Source organism: Ursus maritimus, unplaced genomic scaffold (genome assembly GCF_017311325.1).
Source record: "Ursus maritimus isolate PB19 unplaced genomic scaffold, ASM1731132v1 scaffold_2, whole genome shotgun sequence".
NCBI classification, from domain to species: domain Eukaryota; kingdom Metazoa; phylum Chordata; class Mammalia; order Carnivora; family Ursidae; genus Ursus; species Ursus maritimus.
The window spans coordinates 93,572,429-93,591,920 of NW_024424452.1; the positions used below are offsets into that span (position 1 = coordinate 93,572,429).

Genomic DNA, 19,492 nt, shown 5'->3' on the forward strand with positions numbered 1-19,492 from the left:
GGCAGGCAGAATCCTTCCCCCTTGGTGGATCAGTCCCATTGCTCTGCCAGAGTGAAAGAGCTGAACATAGCCCGAGAGTGATCAGCAAACTTCAATGGTCAGTTCAGGGAGGCTGGGACTATTAGCTAAGCTGTTAATGAGCTGTAACTGTGTAAATGGGAGATGTGGTGATGGTCACTGTGTCATTCAGCCTCCAGGCATAGAAAGGGTATGTTCGACTTCGGAGCCTCCGGATTCCCAGACAGTGAGAATTTCCGAGTGGTCCTCACCCGGGATGGGTGCTCTGGACCGGACGCTGGAGACAGAGGCCTCTGGACGGTGGCTCGCAGCAGAGGCATGGCTCTGCAGCTCCTCTCTGCTCCGGGCTGAGCGCGGTCTCGGTGTCAGCTCTTGGAGCACGCAGCAGGCTGGACGCCTTCTCACGTCAGGGCCCATGCAGAGCTCGCCTCCGGGGCGCTGCGCTGGTTGCGGAGTCCCTTCCCTTGGAATCCATCCAGCCACCCCCACCCCCAGCTTCTTCCAACCCCACCCTCTTCTCAAGAGTCCCAGCTCTTTCCCCAAACGGCCGCAGTGAACCTTCGGGTCCTTCTATGGAGCAGTCGCCTGATTTTTCCAGGCTTGAGAATATCTGACTCTTAGACAACGATCTTTCTTTTTGCCAATGCCGGCTACCACCCATTGCACACATTTGATATAAATGATTCACTGGGGAGAAAAACAAAAACTTCCACCCAGGGGAGCAGGAAAAGGAGGGGAACAAGTGAGGGCACCCCAAGACACCTGCCTGCCAGCCTTGTGTGTCTTTCACGCGTGTGGGCAAGAATGTTGTGTTCGTTCATTCAGGAGACATTTGCTGGGCTCCTGCTGGGTGCCTAGCACTGCACTTTGCCCTGTGGGGGATGCTGAAATGAATCGGACATGAATCCCGCCCTGGGGGGCTAATGAATTTGGGGGGAAATTTAGATATTTACATAAAAGAGTAACATCGGGGTGGAAAGCATTGTTTATTATTAGAGCAGGATGGAGATCATGTTGAGTACCTCTGGCTGGGAGATTCAAGGAAGGCTTCCTGGAGGAAGTGGCATTGTTCAGGCCTTTGCCGAAGAGATGGGATTTGAATCAATGCAAACAGGCATGGGGGAAAGGCGAGCAGTCCAGTGTGAAGGCTGCACAAATGGCTGTGGAGTGGGGGTGGAAGTGGGGCATGATCCATTCAGAGTCCTTCTCTGTCCGGAGAGTAGGGCAGCGAAGGGCTCTCGCCAACACGCGGGATGCTGCAGGCACTGTGCCGTATTTAGTGTCTGTGCTACCTGCCACTGCGTGTGCTTACGTTCTGTGTCCAGCCTCATCACGTCCCTGCGTGGCACACCTGTATCACAGCTTGTGCACACTTCACAGCACACAGCAGGCCGGGAAGGGAGGCCTCGCTCGTGGTTCTGTGAAAACGGTCTCTTCCTGGATAGATTCATGTGCCATCTCCAGGGAGCACAGGGAAGGCCCCTTCTTTTAGAGGCTCTGTAGGGGAAGGGAATGGCCTGGCTGTACGAATTCCATCTTTGTGAGCTTGGAGGGGCTTTGTAGAAAGTGCCCCTGCAGACAGGCCCCATCTGGAGCCGGCGGCCCGCCCCTGGGCGGGGCAGTAAGCCTGCAACCTGACGAAGACAGTCTCTTCTCCTCCTGCGCGGCCAGCTGGTTTCCCGGCCGAACACTCACACCTCGACTCTGCGGCCAAGAACACGGATCAGGCAGCCACTTTATTGACCATATAAAAAACAGAGTGGGGGAGAAGAGCAGAGCCGGGCTTGGGTTTTACTGCCAGTAATTGCTTGTGCTGTCCCTGTCCTTGAACAGTTCTGGATGTAAATAGAGACTGGGTCAAGCCAGGGTAAATGCCTGCCTGCCTCATTACGGGCTGGCTCTCTGTGTGCCCGGCAGGGGCGAAGGCCTGGTACTTCTCAGTGCTGGGGGTATAGGGATAGACACCTCACTTCAGAGCTGGGGTAGGGGCCCGGCCCAGCCACTGATTACCGGGCAGCCCCTCCCACCCCTTCTGGGCATGGCTGTCCTTGCCCACACCTGCGAGACTCCTCTCGGACCTTGGGCAAGAAACAATGTATATGGAGAAGCAGCCTCAGTGCCTTCTTATGCCTGTCCCAGCACAGCGTCCCTGCCCCCCCACCCCAACACCTGTTTTCCTGGACTGAATTCCCAGGGAGACGGGAAAGTGCTTCCTTCAGCCCCATCCTGCTGTGTGGTGCCCGACATAACTTGGCTGCAGTAGATGTCCTTCCAATAGACGGTAGAGGGAGAAACTAGGAAACGCCAGCCCGGGACCTCCTGGGTGCCCAGACTCTCCCACTGAGCCCGTTTCCTCATCCATACAGTGGGAATCACAGCATTGGCCCGGGTGGTGGGGTGAAAAGGGGCCCCTGCGTTTAGTAAGAATTGCTAGTGCCTTTGTTGCCTGCCATCTACTTGCGAAGAGGCATGATCTGAGCTCAGAAGAGCCGCTGGTTCCCCACTCTGGCCGCCATCTCCTGGCTGGAAGGCCCAGAGGCCGCCCCTCCCCCTCTGCGGGCCTCAGTTTCTTCATCTGTAACATGGAGAAGTTGAACAAAGTGGTGTGTGAGGTCCTTTCCAGCCCTGACTGTGGTTCTAATGAAGTCATTAAGCACCTGTCACCCACATTCTGAGTCACCAGCCATGGTGCACATAATTCCAGAGAATGGCTAAAGCAAAGGTCATTTTTATTTGATTTGCAAATGCTTTGCTTATTTTGCGGTAGATCGGACTCTCCATGCTGCGTTTTGCTTCTGCAAATACAGCTGCTTGCGTCTCTTGCACCACAACGGTTGTGGATGGGGAAGGGGTGACGGCCGCCCTCAGGGGCGGCTCCTCCCCCCACACGGTCAGTCCTTCGGGCTAAAAGGACTGAGCGAGTCAGGAAGAGGCCCTCCCCGCCTCCTGGTGCCTTTGTGGAAGAGGGGAGATTTCAGGATGAATGAAAATAGCGACCGTGAGGAGTGGAATTAACTGGCAAAAGGACAGGATCTGGATCTGAATGTCCGTTATACCCCTTACCGCCCCACATCGGTATCCTGAGCTGTGCAACGGGGCCAGCGATGGTACCCGTCTCTGAGTTGTCGTGAGGATTAAATATACTACAATAAGGGAAGGGGGGCGGCCCATGACCTGGCTCTCAGGAACCATTCAGTAATGCTGCTGCCGATCAGGATTACGTCGGGCGGAGCGTGGTTTTGCGGTCACATGGCGCAGGCGCAGATGGGGATTGAACTGGGAGGCCCAGGCACCGGGCAGAGACGCAGTATGACCTGGGAGGGAGAAAGGAAGGAGGGAGGGATGGCTGACCATAATCGGTGAGTGTGGGCCAAGAGGAGGACCCTGGCTCAGAACTATGGGCGAGCGGAATCCCAGGGGGAGGATGCCCAGGAAGGGGAGAGGCCTCGGAGAGCTGTGTCTGCGCACTTGCCTCCTGAGCAGTCATGGCAGCAACAGCCTGTTGCTGTTGTTGTGGAAATTGCAGGCAAATGGGGTCCGTGTCTGGGCCAGTCAGGGTCCCCCAGGAACCCCACTGGCCTAAGTGGGCCTAGAATTCGGCTGTGCAGCCCCAGGACTGTGTCCCTGCTGCTCTGACGATGATACTTGGCTAGCCGGAAATCACACACCTCAGGAAGATACTTTCTCTGTCTGGCCGAAGACCCCCATGCACTTCCTGAGGTGAAGGTTAAGCCCCCAGGGAGAGAGACCGGAGAGGCCTGTAATTCTTCCCCTCCAGGCTCATGGGCTCCTCGGGTGCAAGCTGCAGGAGAGCTCAGATCGGAAGGCTTAGAAGAAAGTGTGTTTCCACCAAGGGCCTGAGCTGACGGTTCTTTCCCCTGGAAAGGCTGACAGGCCTTGCCTCATTCAGTACTTCTCAGCAGGCCCCCTCTCCTCGTCCCCCCTCCACCCCCAGCCCCGGCCTGGCAGGGAGGCTGTAGAGGGGAGAGGTGATGCAGTCCGTGGCTTTCTCCAACATTCTCAATGCCAGCGATGTGAACTCCCATCTCCGGAGCTCACGCTGCCCTACCTCGCTGCCTTCCCACTTCCCTCCCGCCTGCCTGGGAATACTCAGCCCAAACCCCTGCTGACCCACTTACAACCCCACACACTCCTGCTGACCAGAGAGGGAAGGAGAGAGCTTGCGCTTGCAGCCTGGCAGGAGGAAGGCTTCTGGATGAGTCATTTGCTGTCCTTGACTTTGCAGATTGTGTACAGGAAGAACAGGCAGTGACCAGCTGCTCTCCGTGTGTACGAAGGAGTGAACAAGTGGAGCTGCATTTACATAGAAGTAGACGCAACTCTGTGCGTGCGTGTGTGTGTGTGTGTGTGTGTGTGTGTGTGTAACACTGACCATCAGATGATTAAACGCAGAACTGACTCTCTGGACCTTCTAGAAAGAGAATAGCATTTGGCGCTGGAAGAGCCAGGGACCTTGCCTCTCCCGCGTATCTCCTTGTCTATACAAAATAAGCATACTTGCCCCACATATGCTGCAGGGCTGCTGGGATCCCAGAGGAGAGAGCATGTGTGCCAGCTTTCTGTCAACCAGAGACAGAACACATATCAGCTGTCATATTAATAATGCCGGCATAATGGCAGCTTGCACTGGAAATGGCTTAGAAGGTCACTGGCCTGAAGACAGAGGACTGGACCAGGTGACCTCCTGAGGTCCCCCTGATTCTAACATCACTCTCTGCCTCCCTCTGCCTTTGTTATCAGAGGAGCCAGGGCTGCTGGGAAACAAAGGAGGAGAAATGGGAGTCAGTCTGGCGGAAAGGGCCTGAGGTCTCTAATCTTTGAGGCTTAGAGATTGTTATTGGAAATGGGATCAAAACCTAAACATGAAATGGCCAGGGCATCAAGAGTCCTCCTATGGAGACATTAGGCATTGTGCGGCTCCTCGGCCCCTCCCTTCCCTTGGGTTCCCCAGCAGGAGGCAGGAAGGTCCCCAGCCATTGAGACATGTTCTCAGGTGGCACTAGAAGCTTTCCCCCACCCTTGACCCCGGGGAGATTGCATTGTGGTGTCTGCCCTGCCCTGGCCCGAGTGCCTCTCCGTGACTAGGCGTCGCTTCCTTGAGCTGACAGCTGGGCTCCCATGATTGGCAGTGTTGGTGATCACGGAGTCATGGGCCTCATCCGTCACAGGGCCATCTGCCGACGGGGTGCACTCTGCACTTGAACCCCGGGCCACCAGCTCTGCACACGGGCCTGGATCCCTGTTGTTCATCTCAGCTGCTGGCCTCTGCCCTCCTGCTTGGAGGCAACCGACGAAACTCTGGGCACAAGCCCAAGGTCGCAGGTGTAGCCTAAGAATGGACCATGATATTTCACTATATTTCAAAACCAGGTGTTTCGTGAGCACGGGCTCTGTGTCCTGCCTTGCGCCCCACACAGAAGTGTGAGGCCTGGTCTCTGTGCTTGGAGATCTCGCAGGAGGGTAGGAAGGCAGCATTTGTTCCTGTCTTTCGTAGAAGCTTCAGTGAAGGAAAATGTAACGATGTGGTCCAATAAATGTTAATAATGTTAGTAAGCAGTGTTTAATTAAGCGTGCACGAGCTATGTGTTAGGCACGCTACACGCAGTATTTCTTTTCATCCTTCCGATAAGCCTATAAAGCTCCTAGGCGCTATTATGAGCTCTATTTTACCGATAAAGAAACTGATATTCCAAGATTTAAAAAACTTGCCTGAGATGCCTGAGAATGCTTATTTCCCCACACCCTCAACCACAAAGTGGACTAAACTTCTGGGTTTTTACCTATCTGATAGTTGGGAAAAAATGGTATCTCAGAGTAGTTTAAATTTGCACTTCTCTTATTATGAGTGAGATTTGGCTGTTTTTCATATGCTTAATGGGCGTTTAAATGTCCTTTTCTGTGATCCTTGTCCATTCTAAAAATTGGAAAGTTGGGGTTTTTTTTTCTTATCAATTTTTAGAAGCTACTTTTTGTAATAATAGAAATACAAATAAATATATTCCCATTTTTGTCCTTTGTCCTTTAATTTTGCATATGTTGTCTTTTGTCATAGAGAGCGTTTTTTTTTTTTTAATGTTACCAAATTTATTATTTTAATGTTACAGGTTCTGGATTCCAGATTAGTTAGCAAGGGCTTCCTATGGTCTCTTTAAATATTAGGATAATAATATAATAAAATCATGTTAAATACGGGGGATTGGACATCAGTATCTATTTCTCATTTCTCCTGAAAATCCAAAAAACAGTGAAATGACACTAGAGGAATTTTTTCTTTTTTTTTGGCAGCGAGAAACATTTTATTCCCAGGTGCTAAGCAGCCCTGTGGCCACCAGCCAAGAGCCCGCAGACTGGGCAAGGCCAGTCCTCATGGCCCAGCCCTGGGAAGCAGGGACTGGCAGTCTGGGTTTGTTCCAGAAGGGGCTTTGGTGGAGACGAAAGCATGCAGGAGAAGGAGGGGGTTACTGTTTCTGGAATATCAGGCACTTGTTGACTGGCATGTCCACCATTCTCTCCAGGAGCAGGCCACTGGCTTGGACCACGCGGTCCAGGAAGGCTGTGTCCCACAGCCGCCACTCCGGGGACTGCATCTAAGAGTTAGGTCAGAATCTATATTACTCTGCGGACTGATCTTTCATTGATCTTATGTGGCGCATAGGTGGTCAGCAGCGCCTTGGTTGTGAGCAGGTGCCCTCCTGCTCTGAAGACCCTCTCTGTGCATTTCAGGGGCTGATGCGGGTCATGTTGGTGCCGGAGTAGCAGGTCCTGTGACCGTGGCGGATCCCGCCCCACTTGCTCCCAATCCCAGGTCACGTCCAAGTACAGTGGGGCCTTCACACTGGACAGCCCCTTAGCCTGACTGGTGGCTGGGATGCTGTCCAGGAAGCGCTGGTCCACGTGGGCGGCTGCCCCTGGGCGTGGGGGAAGGTCTGCCTGAAGTGGCTGGTGGGCTGGCCAGAGCCCAAGGCCACCTCGTGCCCTCGGATGCCGCACTGGGCCGGGTCCAGGTACTGGCGTAGCACGCGCAGAATGGCCTCCCTGTTCCACTGTGCGGCCGCCCAGAGCTGTCGTCCAACCCAGGGAAATAGGTTTCTTGTTGTTGGGTTTTTGTTTTTTGTGTTTTTTGTGTGTTTTGTTTTGTTTTGTTTTGTTTTGTTTTGTTTTGTTTTGTTTTTAAAGATGGAGACCCACAAGGACAAAAAAAATTGAGGGAAGAGAAAGTAGCAGATAAGTAATTTCAATAAGGTTTTTTGCAGATGGAAGGTGGATGGAGGAATGGTAAGCGCTTTAGGAACATGAAGGACCCTGCAGCCCAGGCATGCAAAGATGAGAAAGGAACTTTTGTTCTGTCTCTTGTAAAACTCAAGGAAAGCTCTGGCCTTGGATGGGTGGGTGGGGACGCTGCAGCTAAAATCGGGGGTGGGGCATTGGTTTAAAGTTCTTATCTGGCGTGCTAAGAGCTCTACATCACACAGCCTGGTGACCCTAAAGCTAATGTGGGGATCAAAAGAAGGACATAAAATGTTTGTATCCCTGAAATAAAATAGGGTGCTATCAAAGAAATAATCAAAATATAAGCGAGAACTTTTGCATCTTAAAAAACAGGGTAGTAGGAAATTTAAAACATAGTAAGTCTGTAAGATAAAGTCAAGGAAATCTTTCAGAAGGTAAAATAAAAAGAGTAAGAAAAAAGGGGGTGGGGTGATAAAATTGAAGCATCAATCCTACATTTTGACTCATAGGAAAGAAAGAAGATGAAACTGTGGGGAAGAAAAACTACCAAAGAAAGAACGTAAGAACACTTTTCAGAGCCAAAGAGCAAAAATTCTCAGGTTGCAGTGTCATAAGTGTCGGGCTCTTTTAGTAAAGAAGACCCACATCAAAGCATAAAATTGGGAAATCTTGGAACATCAGGGGATTAAAAGTATCCTGCAGACTTCCATAGAAATGGGATCGTTTACGTGCAAAAGATTAGTAGTCAGAATGCCTATGTCAATAGTAATGCTGACAGATAGTGGAGTAGTACTTGCAAAATTCTGTTGGAAAACTATTTTATTCCAGAGTTCTGTATCCAAACTGCTAGTGAAGGGTGAAGGTAAAGACACTTTTAAGAATGCAGGGATTCAAATGGCTCTCAGGGAATTTTTTTGGGGGGGCGGGGGAAGCCACTATAGGATTTGTGCCTATGAAATGAGGAGGAAACTAAGAAAGAGAAAGTACCAACGATAGGACAACAGCGGAGGGAGATCCTGAGCCTGGCAAAGCAGCCAAAACAGCTTGGAGCAAGGGACGGAGGGTTCCAGAAATGGTATCTCTAGGGGAGAAAAAATGGAACGAATTACTTAGAAATATAGAATATATTATTAATGGGCATATTATAGAGGTATCAGAGTGTATGAAATAAATTAGTGAGGGGTTCATGGACAACCAGGCTGATTTTTTTAAAAATTGAGATAATTCGGTAAAAAGTAAAAGGTGTATGTGTGTGTGTGTGTGTGTGTGTGTTATATTTATATACATATATACAGCATAAGTGACAGACCAAAATTCGAAGTTGAGGCTCTCTGATCACTAGGTTGGTGGCTTGTGATCTTACAGGAGAACAAAGCTCCTGCTACAGAGGACCCGTGTGACCTTAGGAAGCCACTCTCCCTCCTGGGCCCCCGTTTCTTCACCCATAGAATAAACAGGCTACACAAAACACACAAACCATACGTGAAAAGATAGAAATGTTTGATCGTGTCAAAGCAAAAAATGTTGGTATGACGAAAGAGAGCATAAAAAATGATTAAAAAACAAAACTATGGACTAGGACAGCAGTTAACAAACTGGCCTGACCCAAATTCGGCCCGCAACTTGCTTTTGTAAATAAAGTTTTATTGGAACACATCCACTCCCATTCATTTATGTTTTGTCTGGCTGTGGTTTGCACTACAGAGGTGGAATTGAGTAGTTTTGACAGAGATGGTATCATGGCCTACAACGTAGAAAATATTTATGATTTGTCCCTGTACAGATAAAGTTTGCCAACCCCTGAACTAGGAGAAGATTTTGACAGTGTATGTAAACAGCAACAAATTAAAACCTAAAGTAAGTTGACAAATTAATATAAAAAAGAAAGAGTACACAGGGTTAAGGCGGGAAGAAGGGCACTAAATGGTGATGTTGAAACACAGGCGGAGTGCCTTTGAAGGTTATCGGGGGCTCCTGGGCACAGATAGGTTCCGGACCCCAGCCTGGGACCTCACACGTGAGGCTGACCCTGGACACTCCCGACCTGCCGCAGGGAATGTGGCAGGAATCTGCGAGCCCCGCCAGCAGGCAGTGAAGTGTCTGCTGTCCATGTCAGGGACAGCGGTGCTTCGTTCCCTGCTCAGAGCTTCTGCAAGCCTCTCACTTGTCACTCTCAGTGCCCTTGGGAGAGAGTCTAATTGTTGCAACCATTGCGTATAAAAAGATATGTGCCAAGAACAATACCTTTGGTGGCTTGTTATTTTCCAATTTGCCTTAATTGACTCACATGTTGGCTGGCTGATTTTCAAGGGGCAGCACGAGGGGGGCGCTTCCTAAGTAGGAGGGGCACCTGGGACCATCAGCTCCCTGCTCCTGTTCTTTCAGCCAATTAAGCTTAATCCTGGGAGCCAACCACTGAGGAGTGGCTGAGTGCTTGGCGGCTGGGTGGGAGGGAAGCAAAATAAGCCTGGATTTGTGGGCTCACACGCGGGTTCAAATCTGCTCTATTTATCAGCCAGATAAATTCTGAGCACCCATGTCCACATTACAAAATAAACGATAATAGTGGTAACCCAACCACCAAGTATCCTCATCTGATAAGGTTGACTTTTTTCTTTTATCCAGGAAAAAAAAAAAAAAGCATGTATAAAATGTCCATTGGTGAAATACTTTTGAAATATCACTGCAAATTGGGGATGGGGCAAGAGGAGCAGAGGGCAGCACATGGGAACTTGTGCGCCCTGCCAGTGCTGGCAGTGAAACTTCCACCACCTCCGGGCAGGCCACCCTGGTTCCTGCTGCCCTCCTTTGATTATGCAGAGTGGCCTCCCTGGATGCCAGGGGACCAGCCTCCCCAGGCCTGAGGGTTTCCATTCCTGCCCCCAAAGACGGCTTATGGACACTTCTGCTGTGCAGGGTGGGGCTGTCTTGGCCATTCTTGTGCTCACAGGACAGAGATACTCATCTGCCAGTCTTGGTCTGAGCCGCTGTGTCCGCACCATGTGCAGGTCCGACCAGACACGGCTCCTTCGGCCTGGGTGGCAGGACTGCCCCTCGCACTGAATGGGTGACCCAGAAGGGCCACATTCGCAGTATGGGGAAGGTGAGACCTTCTGTGCAGGGTGAGGTGGGGCAGAAACTGCATTTACGGATGCTCGGGGGGGGGGGTGCTGCCTACTGTGCACGTGTTAGAGCTCCTGTAATTCACATGCCCACCCCGGACAGCACGTTGTTCTGTTTATACCAGGTATAAGAATGGCACAAAAAGAGACTCACATTGGGGAGGAGAATTCTGGTCCAAAACACAGAGACGGAGCGTGCAAGCAGAGACCTGGGCTGGAGACAGAAGCTTCCCTTCCTTGGGTCTGTTACATAGGCTGGGAGGTGGGAATGGGAAGAGGAAAAGGGGTCCCATTTTCAAGTAAAGGTGGGGAGTCCCTGTTTTCTTCTCTGAGTGAGAATCAGGGAGGAGGAGGGGCCTGGAGGGGCTGCAGGCCGGATGGCAGGCAGGTGTTACAGCCCCCTGGCTCCAGCATCACGCAAGCCCAAGCTCGGCCCCTCACTCTCTGTGTCCTCTCCTTCGGCCTCAGCTTCCTCCTCTGTGTAATGGGATTACAAGAGTGGCTGCCCCGTAGGGTTGTTGGGACTCACTGAAATAATGTACGCAGGTGTTTAGAGCGGCGTCTGATGGATGGGGAGAGCACAGCGCCTGGGGGCCACTGCCATGTTCACTGTGGGCCCCCTCTGTGCATGCCACCCCTGCTTCTTCCCTTCCGTGGTTCAGGTACGTGAGTGCTCACACCATCTCTCCTCTGCCCATTCTCTTGCTGAGGCTCTTCTGCAAGGCCTGCTTCTCTTTCTGTCCTGCCTTCTGTCCATCTCGTTCTCTTCTGTTCTGTCTGTCCCCCTCAGATGTCCGGTCCCCCAGAACAGAGCAGGCATCCTCAGGTCCACTTCCCCGGCTCCCCCCAGACCCCATGGGCTTTTCTTGCCCCTCGGCCATCTCCCACAGCCTTTGGGGGTCAGAACAGACAGGTGGGACCAGTTTGCCACACTTATGCTCCCCCTGCGTCCTCTCCCCCAGAAAGCCAGGGGCCGCTGCAGCGTTCCTGCTTCAGGACTGTGGGCCGAGTATTGGCGTGGGAGGGAAGGACAGATGTGTGGTCCAGACATTCAGCTTCCAGGTCAGCTCAAACACCAACTACTGAGAAACCCAAGGCCAGATTCTGCAGCCTGACCAATCAGCCTTCCTTTGTTGTCCTGGACTCAGGACCGACTCCTGCCATCTGTGTGCCGAGGGAAGGAGAGAAGTACAGTCTGGAAGCTGTCTCTCTGGGTGCCACGCGCTCCGATGCTATCGTGGGAAAGAATTACAGAGTAGAGGAGGCGGAGCTGGTGCGGCCACTTGATATGCACCACAAACCTACCCCCGAAGGCTGCCTCCGCGGCTTCCTGGCAAGGAAGATGTCACTGTCCCAGATGCGCGGAGGTGGTTGACTCTGCCTGGCCCGGGGTCAGGGGGAGGTTGATGGGGACAAGAAGAGGGCCTTGGCCTTTGGCAGATGGCGCGGCCAGGTCCCCAAGCCCAGCAGAGATCATGGGCCAGAAGGAGGGCACAGTCCCTGCCACGGGGGGAGGGGTGAGTGTGCCCCCTGCTTGGTCAGGCTGGGATGTGGTGTGACCTCGCAGCTGGGGAGGCAGCTTCTTGCCCTTGCTTGCTGGGAGTGAGGAGCCATCTGGGACTGAGAAAACAAATCCCATGTCTGCACTTGGTCAAAGGGGTTGCCACAGAGGCAGTGAACACTCTGGAGGGCTGAATTGACCTCTCCGCCCCCAGGCTTGGAGCCTGGTCCCCATCCACGAGGCAGCACTGGGTCTGGGCAATTGACATTGGTCATACCTTCCCCTTATCTCATTCATCCCTGGGGGCGTTCGGTGCTGATCCTAGGATAAGCTCAGAGCTTGGTGCTCAGAGCAGGTGGCCTGCCCGTTTCTACTGTCCCGTCTGCCAGGAAGGGCCTCTTGGCCCACAGGTGCTCAGCTCTCTCCAGAGCCCCGGAGACCTTGGGGCAGCTTCCTGAGCAGAGGACCTTGAACCTGTCCCCTTCCCAAGGCCGCTTTGCTCTGGCATCTGCAGGGATCCCGGTCCCAGTAGCATTGCTGGAGGATCAGCCGACTTGGGCTCTGGTCCGCGGTTCTGTAGACTGACTGAGTGACGTTCAGCTCTGAGCCTCAGTCCTTCATCTTTGAAAGAGGGTGATAACAGTTCCAACTTCATGGGCTTGTGGTTGAGAGCGAAGAGAAGGCATGTAAACGCTTAGCATCGGACCTGACTCAGTAGAGGGCTGTGAGTCACACGGGCCGCAGCTGGGCGGCGGGTGAGTCATCCACAGACGGGGTATTTCTAAGACAGACTTGGGTGAAAACCGGCCTCCTCCTCCCCTGCACAGGCCTCGTGCCTACTGGTTTCTGGAAGCTTTAGGAACAACAGGTCCTCTGAATGATAGGAATAGACCGAGCAGAGAGGAAGAAGGAAGGGGACCCCCAGTCCTTATAGCCAAGAGAATCAAGAGAAAGTCAAGACCTTGACTGGAGCCCTCACAGGCCCCAGAGAGAGAAGCTAAGGTGCTAGGGACACCGGCAAAGGTGACATTAGCCGGGAGCCTCGCCCAGCCCCCGCAGGCGTCCTGTGGCGAGTAAAACAGGGCTGTGCACACCAGGTGGGGGGGTCAGTCCTCTCCTTCTCATGTACTGCTACGTTTCCACTTAAACTTTTTCCCCTTTTCTCCACCCCGTTCTCTGGCTGCAGTGAGGACCCAGTCAGGAAAACAGAAATTGAAGCCACACTAATTTCTAAGAGCTTTAAATTGGGGAATTGGAGTCGGAAGGCTGAAAGACGGAAAAGCAGATGTTGAGGATGCCCAGAGATTAAGAACTAGAAGCAGCAGTGACGCTCCCACGGGGCCAGGGGAGGGCCCCACTTTCTGGGAAGTGTGCTCGGGATGCCACTAGTGTTCAGACCGCCAAGAGCGGCGCCGCGTGGCTGGTACCGGACATCGGAGGAGACACCCTGGGGCTTGTCCCCAGCTCTGGGACAGGGCCTGGCTTGGGGGTGCCCAGATGGTGAGGAGTGCTGTGGAGCTGTGCTCCGTCCGGCTGCTGCGTGCACAGCGGGGCTGCGGCTGGTCCCCAGGGGAGCGTGGCAAAGCTTGCTCAGGGAGCGCCGAGAGGAAAGAAGCTGCTAAAAGGCGGGCCTGAAGCTGACCGTTGCTGCCGGCACTGTAACTGCAGAAGCTAAAAGCAGGGAGGAAGGTTCTTCTGTCCTCCCCCTGCCATTCAATCCTGCCAGGGCCGGCCATGGGCAGAGCCTAACTAGAGGCCTGCTGCCCAGCGAGTCTGGGAAACGTGGGTGGCCGGCTCTCAGCTCCAGTGTCTCCAAGCAGAGCACAGAGGGTGGACTGATCGGCGGCACACAAATAACCACGCGTGCGCACACACACACACACGCACACACATGCGCGCGCGCGCACACACACACACACACACCCTGGGGTGCACTGTCTCATTTTAGCTTCGTGCCGTTCCTCTAGAGATTCTAGTAAAGGCTGTTATTCCCAAGTTATAAAGACAAAACCAAAGACCGAGAAGTTCATGGATTTGCTCAAGTCAGACAGTCAATCACCGAACACTCATGGGATGCCTGCCGCGCGCCAGGCGGTGCTGTAGCTGGGCCCCGGCAGGGAGGCAGACAGCCTGTCTTGGCAATGACGTGGGTCTTGTAGCTGGGGGAGTGGGGAGACCATCAAAGCACACTTGGAGACAGGTAAACACAGTAATAATCTCAGGTACGGAACACAAGTACTGAACAGTGTGAGCCCCTCAGGCAGTACGGGGGGTGGGGGGAGACGGGTTAGGAAAGGCCCAGGCCCCGGGGGGACAGGAACGGCAGCCGCTGAATAGCGAGCACCCGCGTGCATGGCCAGTGGCCATTCCGAGTCACCCTCACATCTGCGAACTGGGAGCCGTGCTCCCCTGGGTGGAAAAGGTCTTCGACAAGGCACAGGTGAAGAGCGGGGAGGCTGCAGGCACCTCCGAGCAGCCGCCACCGTGGGAAGGCCAGGCAAGGGGAGGGCAGGGCCCGAGCCGTCGGTGGCGCTGGGACCAGGACTCGGCCTGTCCTGGGGGAGGAGTGGTGGCCCCGCCCGTGGCTGAGGAAGGGGCCTTGGCAGCCAGTCCAGCCTCAGGAAGGCAGAAAGCCCGGCTGCTCAGGACTGGGAGAGTACGACAGAGGGGCCCCCAGCTGCTCAGGACTGGGAGAGTACGACAGAGGGGCCCCCAGCCCCCCGCCCACACCAGGAGGGGCCCCCAGCCCCCCGCCCATCCTTCCTCATCCCTTGGGTCCTTCTTCAAAATGCAGCAATTTCAGGTCAGCTCAGGCCAGGGAAGTCATTGGACCGTCAGTTCCCAAGGGGAAGGCTCTTTCTGCTTTCTTTACACGTGGGTCTCCCACCTCATATACCTTGCACCTCCGTCTGTGGTCAGCAGGCACTGCGTGAAGACTCTTGAGGGGCTGATCGGAGCTGCTTCCTGGTGGAATGAGGTTCTGGCAGAGCCTGAGGCTTAGGGCCACAGTGGGGAATTCGGGGCCGGTCTTGGGAAAGAAGGACTGATCATGGAGAACCTCTGTCTGCTCTCCTGACTGGGGGGTGGGGGAGGGCTGCCCAACTCCAGGGCTGATTCACTGGGTCTGTCTGGTGTCAGAGGAATGGGCCCCTTTCCAGCTCTGGGATCTAGGGTGCCTATGAGGCAGCCCCCTAGCTGAGTTCCTCCCCAGCGGGGAGACAGGCTGCGGCTCCGCAGGCAGAGGGCTCAGACAGGGCAGATATACATACCTGGGGCCCAGGCAGCTGAGATGTTTTTGTCTTCAGATCCACTGCCTCAAGGCCTCTGCTCCAGATGGGGCTCGGGACCAGGAACGGGGGACAGCAACGGCTGGTGCCCAGGAGGGGAACACAGAGCAAGAGGGGGCTGGTGAAGCTGGTGAAGGGCTATGTGTGTGCAGCTGGTCCCCTGGCACAGAGCGGGGGCATCTTGCCTCCTGAGTGTGGGCATGGGCCTTTCCTCTAAACCCAAGTGTGAATTATGTGCCTATGTGGCCATCTTGATGACGCATAGAAAGTTCCCCAGGTGATTCTGTCCCTCTCCCTGGCAGACAAGCACAGCTGGGGAAGAGGGGAGGCAGGTGGCTCCAGGCTTCTTCCCATAAAGAAGGAGCCCTGAGTCACACAGCTGGGCCGTGAGTTTCGGGGTGGAGCTTGTAATGAGAAGTGGGAAGAGGCTTAAAGTTCTCTCGTCTCTAAGAGGTGCCATTTAGGGTTGGTCTCCCTGAAATTTCTTCTTTAACGATTTCTCCTGAGGTCGGGCCGCCTGTGCCCCTTCATCAGACAACCAAGGGGACCAGAGGGACCAGTGGGGCCCCCTGGGCATGAAGGCATGGACGTGCAGTCTACTGAAACAGCCTCTAGAAGGGCAAAGGGCAGCTTCATGGTTTGCAGATGGTTCCATCGGCTTCCCCGGGTGGGAGACAGCCTGGGGCCAAAGCCCTGTGGGAACTGGCAGTGTGCGTTGCCTGGAGATGCTTCTCGGGAACCTGGCACGGGCGGGGCCCCAGGTTGGGGCTTGGGATCCATTTCTCGTCTCCCGTGAGCCGGTGTGCACGTCCAGAAGCAGGCTGCGCTGCGGTTCCTGTGGCCGCTCCTCTGCTTCTGGGCCACCCCTTCCGTATCTGTGCTGAGCTACGATCACGGCCTTCTCGGTTGACCCCTCCGTCTACACCCATCAGTCCTCCAGCCTTGCTGCCCTCCGTGCTTTGTGTGGCTGGAAAGGCCCTTCTGGCAGAGCTCTGGTGCGGCCTCTCCCGCGGGAGACTCCTTGGGGATAACCTCGGGTCGCCGGCGTGTGCCGCGGTCTGCCTGGTCCCAGCGCCACCCGAGAGCCGAAGCCAGCATGGTGGGTCCCGGCTTCCAGAGGAGGACAGCAAGGCTCAGAGAGGCAGGGCGCCTGGCTCAGCGCTCCGCTGGCTGTGGCCAGGGTGCGGCTCACATGCGGCTGGCGGGCACTAGGTACCGTGCTGAAAGGGGATTCTGTGATGAAGTGGCCTTCTCTGCTCCTGGTGGTGTTTGCAGAGAAGGCTGCTTGAGCCCGCAGGTGAAAGGGGGCGCCTCTGGTCACCTTCTGGCCCATATGTTACCGTGCAGCCCAGGGCTGCTCGCAGTTATGCACCCCTCCTGCATGCAGCCCGGAGTCTCAGTTGTCAATGTGGGGTCAGGCACCACTCTGGCCCTGGGGTACAATCCCCGTGCTTTAGCAAGGACAGGGAGACCCCTGCCATGGTCCAAGAAGGCAGGGAAGCTACTGGGTCAGAGGCCCCTCTCTGAAGTAGCATGGCATGGGCAGAGAATGGAAGAGACCCCCGCACTCTCTTATGCTCCCCATATTCCATAGTGGAGGAGACTAACGCTCCAAAAGGAAAAGCTCAGGGAGCCAGTAGCCTTCTCCCTTCTCACTAAAAGAGCTTCAAACTGAGGGCTTCAGAGGGGAGGGGGGTGGGGGAATGGGATAGGCTGGTGATGGGTAGTAAGGAGGGCACGTATTGCATGGTGCACTGGGTGTTATACGCAACTAATGAATCATGGAACTTTACATCAAAAATAAATAAATAAAAGAGCCCTTCACCGTCCAGGAGCCCTTCTCCAGACCCCCAGGCACTCTTGATTCCCCATGGCCCTGTCCCCGGGTTCACAGCACCCCAGCAGGGACAGGAGCGAGCAGGAGCAGCTCTCCAGAGGAGCCCACACGCCTGGTTCGGAGCTGCTGGGCTGGCAGCTCACTAGGAGGCGCAGGTCCCTAGGTGCCCATCAGCCAGCTCCGGCCCACGCTCTGAGATTCTGCCAGAGCGCCTCTCACCTCCGCCCACCCCGGTGTGAGAGACTTCCCTGCACAGACAACGCTGATCCTGAGTCTGCAGTGTAGGTGTGACCTTCTCAAGGAGTGCGGAACCCTGAGCTTTGTTGGCGGCTGGGCGGCTGCACCCAGGGAAGCATTGAGCTAACCCGAACTCCTGCGTGAAAGCTTCGGGCGTCAGTGTCCTAAAACAGGGATTTTATCAGCACATCAGAAAATGATGTATCAGGACAGTCAAACCCTAGAGTAATCAGACAGTGACATTGTTACAACCATTATTTTTCAAAACTAGACGATTTCATGAATCAAAGAGTTATTTGCTCTAGACCTTTGTGCGTGGGATGGGACAGTCTGCGGGCTGCAGCGGCGGGTGTCCCAGCAACCCTAACCGCATGCCACCGACGAGGGGCCACAGACCAGGAAAGACAACAGGGACGTTAGAGCCAACTGTCTAGGAACGTGCAGTTGTCAGGATTCATAGTTGTTTGTCCATTTTGGTAGAAGACACCTATTTCTTTCTTTTTTTTTTTTTGAATGCATCTTTTTTTATTAGTATCAGAGGTAGAATTTAGTGATTCATCAGTTGCATACAGCACCCAGAGCTCATTACATCACGTGCCCTCCTTCATGCCCCTCACTCAGTTATCCCATCCCCCGACCCCCCTCCCCTCCAGCAACCCTGTTTGTTTCCTATGATTAAGAGTCTCTTATGGTTTACCCCCTCTCTGTTTTTATCTTATTTTATTTTTTCTTCCCTTCCCCTATGTTCATCTGTTTTGTTTCTTAAATTCCACATATGAGTGAAATCATATGGTATTTGTCTTTCTCTGACTGATTTGTTTCACTTAGCGTAATCTCCTCTAGTTCCATCCATGTCATTGCACATGGCAAGATTTGATTCTTTTTGATGCTTGAGTAATATTCTTGTGTGTGTGTGTGTGTGTGTGTGTGTGTGTGTGCGTGCCACATCTTCTTTATTCATTCATCTGCCGATGGACATCTGGGCTCTTTTCGTATTTTGGCTATTGTGGACATTGTTGCTATAAATATTGGGGTGCATGAGAAAGCACCTATTTCTAAGACTGGGAGAACATTTATGCACATAAATGCTTTGTACCAGATTCTTCAGGAAAAAAGAGAATGCAATCAACCAGGAGACGTTGGGGATGGATGAATCTTTCTTTAATTATTGTCCTTCTGGATGGTAAGACATAGGCAGTGCAGAGACACGAATCCAGAGGACATCAGGTGCAGACTTACCTGGGGGAATGACTTCTGTGTTCATCTCGGAGGGTTGTGAGGGTCACTAATGTGGACAAAGCACTTAGCCCAATATCCGGTCCTTTGCTGAATGGCTAGTGGGCATTAGCTGCTGTTGGGGTTGAAGGCTCAGATGAGGAAGTGAGGAGAAGCACTGGGGAGGGATTCAGATTAGGATGGTGGTAGTGAAATGTTGACCCTCCAGTGCCTGCCCTGAGCTGTCCCTCCCCTGATGGGCTCCCCCAGCTGCACGCTCCAGGGCAGACCCTTTCCCCTATTTTCCATTTCCCTTTGCCTCGGGCCAGAAGGCAAAGGGAATATTCACTGTATGCCCAGGGTGGAGAGAAACATGGTCTCAACTCTCCAGAGACAATGTGAGTAGGATTGTGTGGGATAATCAGGCTGAAGGGGGCATGGGGAACAAACCAGACACTCAGAGAAGTGTTTGGTGGGTTTCATGTCTGCAAATACCAGGTCACCTTCCACTTTCTTACTGAGCCCACATAGTGTTAACACAAATTCGCAAATCACAGAGTGTCCCCAGACAGAGCGAGGCATTATGGAGGACGTGTTTGAGGCTGAACGCTGGTTCGCCTGTCTTGGCCCCTTGGTATCTCTGTTGAGAGAGGAAGGAGGTCACCAGCTCTGCATCTTGGCCCCTTTTCCTCCTGGCCCGCTGGCGACGTGGCTCACGCTGAGGAGGGCTGCTTGGGAAGAGAAGCTGCTCGGGCCAGGAAGAGCGTGGGGATTGAGGGGTCTACGAGACATTGACGTAGCTGTGCTCAGCATGGGAAGTTTCAGGTTTAGGGCTCAGCTAGTGAGAAAAGCAGGATTGTTCACAAGCGTGGAGGGCGGGAGGGGCTTCTCACAAACGTCATTCACTGCATCAGCAGAGCAAGGCTGGAAGCAGGAGTAGATGAGACATCTTGGGCTTTAGAAAGCTCCAAAACCATCCTCTGTGTCCGTGGCAGCACACAGCGGGGGGGGGGGGGGGGGGGGG

The 19,492-nt window shown here is 53.8% G+C and overlaps 1 pseudogene; it reads right to left on the minus strand.

The window, feature by feature from the left end:
* Positions 1–4,257: 4,257 nt before the first annotated feature.
* Positions 4,258–19,492, minus strand: part of LOC103672534 — a 20,001-nt pseudogene continuing 4,766 nt past the window's right edge.